Source organism: Wolffia australiana, chromosome 13 (genome assembly GCF_029677425.1).
Source record: "Wolffia australiana isolate 7733 chromosome 13, ASM2967742v1".
Taxonomy (NCBI): domain Eukaryota; kingdom Viridiplantae; phylum Streptophyta; class Magnoliopsida; order Alismatales; family Araceae; genus Wolffia; species Wolffia australiana.
In genome coordinates this window covers 4,578,417-4,582,500 of record NC_135847.1, presented here as the reverse complement: position 1 = coordinate 4,582,500, position 4,084 = coordinate 4,578,417, and positions in this window count along the sequence as shown.

Here is a 4,084-nt window from a genome sequence, read left to right as displayed (position 1 = left end):
TCTCGCTCTCTATCTCTCTATCTATCTATCTATCTATCTATCTATTTATCTCTCTATCTCTATCTCTGTCTTTCTCTCGCTCTATATCTCTCTCTCTCTATTTATCTATCTATCTATCTATCTATTTATCTCTCTATCTATCTATCTATCTATTTATCTCTCTATATATCTATGTATCTATCCATTTATCTCTCTATCTATCTATCTATCTATTTATCTCTATCTATCTATCTATTTATCTCTATCTATCTATCTATTTATCTCTATCTATCTATCTCTCTCTTGTCTGTTGTAAGACCATGTACTCCCTTCTTCCTTAATCCAGCACGTATCTCTCTTCATTCACCACTTGCATGCATTATTTGTGCACCCATCTTTCTGCCCTTCTGCTTTGCAGACACACAAAACATGCTATTTGACAAATAGTATTTGTACACCAGCCCCACATATGTTGCCCATCTTATAGGCCTTACCACTAGACTGAGTTATTATCGGATCAGCCCAAATCACTGGTCAAATTCATGTCTTAATCACCAACACTAATCATAGTGGCCTCACCTACCATACACATCGTGTCATAACTATGGCTCTTGAATGAACCCGTGGCCCAGCACAGCACTTCAGGATGGCCCTGCCACTTACCATGTCTCCCACCTATGGTTAATTTGTCTATTATTGACACTGATGTCCTTATTTTGATGATGGGGTATTAGCAGTGTAGCCATTACTGATACTCTTATTTACATTCGTCCAGCTCATGAGATATTGATCACGATGGACAATTTAGTTAAAATTCGTATTCACTTTCAAGAAAGGAAAATTTTCACTACATGTTTATATAGCTAAATTTATTGACTGGCCATGAAAAACTTGAATGCTCTTAAATGTTGTCACCAAGCGAGTGCCTATTTTGATAGTCTCTTAGCTGAGTTGGCACAGGCATTTCTGTTATTTTTTTTTTTGGTGGTGCTCTGAGTTAGCACAAGCATAAACCATAGTCCCCCCAACCCCTCCACTTTGGAGGATTAGAGGAACGCAGTCAGGATGGTGGATGTGGTTAGGGTTCTAAATAACAATTATCATTTTTGCCATCGCTATGGCAAGACCAACAACCCAAAAAACATGATGGGATTAGTTTGGACAACCTGAGTGGGCCCATCCACTCATCTCAAGCTCCTTGGCTGTTTTTGCTCCTACCACTGCCTTATGATAACTTGCAAACAAAAGTATGCATTTACATGTCATTTATTATCATTTGCGCATTATAATTTTGAAATAGCTCCATAAAACCATATGCGAGACTAGATTTGGCATACATTTGTCTTAATTTTAGATTATTAAAAAGGAATTGTCATGCTTAAAGTTAAAGCTCAAATTATTGTAGAAATTTCCCAAAATAATTATATATTTTTTCAGGGCTTGTCTAGATTTTTTTGGAAACTCTACCATAAGTAAATGCTTATTCAAGGAAAAAATATTTTGTATTTTTTCTTTGCATCTACATTGGGGTCATAAAACAAGCTTATCAGGCCAGTTGGAGCAAGTCAATAGGCTGGTATGCTGAAGTAGGTTAAAAAGGTAAATGATGGGTCTTTTTAAGGTGGCAGATCAAGCAAATTGGCGTGGAACTGATTACATTAACTCAAATGCACTTATTCAACTTGGATTTAAGCGGACGTGGGCTACACATTTAATGGCTAATAAGCCGTCTCTAATGAATTTATATATGGCCTTGAAAATAATTCCACATCTTGTTTAACATTTATTATTAAAAATCATATTAATTTTTATGGCACTTGTAATGTTTATAATGAAGTCCAATGGTATGTGCAATGGTAAGTGATTTAGGATGGGATCATAATATGATGATTATTTATGTTTAAAAGAGATTCTTAACTATTCCAATTCATGAGATGGACATCAAAAATTGCATATTGAATAGTGATATCTAGTCCTGTTCATATGATGAGCATGGCTGATCCCATAGTCAGTGTGGAGGCAACAAGGATAAATTATGGGTACTCCTTCATAAAATATTTCATTGAATTGATCAGGATTGGTTTATTGTTCGAAATACGTGGCCTACATGCCAATCGCACATTCTACGTTTTCTTCAATAGTAATTTGATATACTATATATATTCATTATAATGAATGCGTGATGCTTATGATTGAAGTTCATGAATACATGCAATGACTAAGTGAATTATGATAAGATCATAATATGGTGATCTCTATTCTTTAGACATCTGTTATAAACAATCTTATTCGAATGATACTTGATAAGGACATTGATCTATCTGGATGGAATAAGATTGTCTAGTCTCGCTCATTGATGAGTATGACCAATCATGTAGCCATTATTGTGCATACATTAGGGACATATGGTGGGTGCTCTTTGGGGAAAGAGTTCATTGAAATGATTCATACGAAAACTTGAATTGGATTATACTTATCACCAATCATATTCATTATTGTCACAGTTGTATAAGCAGTCCTTAGACCTGAGACACCAAAGATGCATTGTGGGTGTACAGTTGTGTTTGGACTATGATCTACGAGTCTCTAATCGGGGGATCCAAATCGTCACAGCTCACAAGGATCATCAAGCCCACAAAGATGATGATGTGATCAAGATGGGATCATTTTCTCTTTGTATTGAGGAGATTGAATCAAGGAAGATGATGTCTTTAACCCTAAAAAGACAGGGTAGTGGAAATATCAAAGAACTTGTTCTCCAACGATTGTGTCATGAATCCATACTAACTAGAATGACCTATTAGGGTTTCAAAATTAAACATACCCTAAGTCATTTGGGATTCTATTACGGATGAGGGACTATACATACATGGCAACTGATGACGGTAAAGATTCCTTGAGACAATTGACATCCTCCTTTGCATATTCTAGAACACAATGTGTATCTTGGCACACTATGTGCTGACACCTTAACTAATCGATTGAGTTAAATTGATATTTAATTAATTAATTGATTATATAGATTAATTATGTAATATATTTGTGATATTTAATAAGGTTAGAGCCCTAATGGTTATTGGACCATTGAAGTTATTAAGTAGACTGATACATGGGCCTAGAGAGTCACATGCACAAGGTTTTTGGACATTAGTGGGTATACTCAAAATTTGGGAACATTATAAATTGTTCCCAAGGAGAGGGAATTTTATCAAATTTTCCCATACATATAGATTAATTAATTAAAGAATAAAGGGGGCACATGTGAGTTAGTTTGAGTGGTTACCCTCTTTCTTCTCTCCTCTTCCATGAGTGCTACTTCCACTAGGGACTGGATGGGGAGGAAATCATATTTCCAGCAGCAGAGTTCGTGGAACATAGAGGAGATCTAGAGCGATGTACAATGCATGGATACATCTAGAGGCTGGAGATTTGAATTTCTTGAAGATGCTCACTTGAGGGACCATGAAATTGCAGATTTTATCCATGCAATTGTGATGGTCTTGGTTTTTCTATGTTCTTGGTTTTGAAATCCATTTTTTTATTCACTATTCTGCTGCACAATTGAGTTCGGATTGTACCTAGCTTTCAATCATGCTCATTCAATTGATAGTTGTGTGAGTGATACTTGAACTAAGTCACAAAAGATGCCGTATAATAGATTAAATCCAAATTTTCTGAATACACAATTTGTGGAGTTCATAAATTCTGAAAATTAACCTCACCATACATAAATTCTACATTTAAAAAGTGAAGAAATGAGGTTATAAATTAATGTTTCATTTGGTTTAAGATATAATAATATTAGAAACTATAAAACATATTGTGGCAATACTATCTTGATCTTCTCTTAATAAAGGTTGTGAAAGTTCTCAAGTATCCCTTAGTTTTTTGTATTTTACAGTTTTACATCACTTTCTCCTTTATAATCTTATGAATCCTAATGAGTTGTTCCATTAGGGTGTCCATTAGAGCTTGGTTGACTCTATTATGGGTGCCTGATTGTTTTATGGTACAAAACTTTGTGATATGATGGAGTGCATTTTTTGAGTTAATATGGGTCAAAAGGTGCTAATCACCATCATTCTTGAACATGATAGGGAGGATG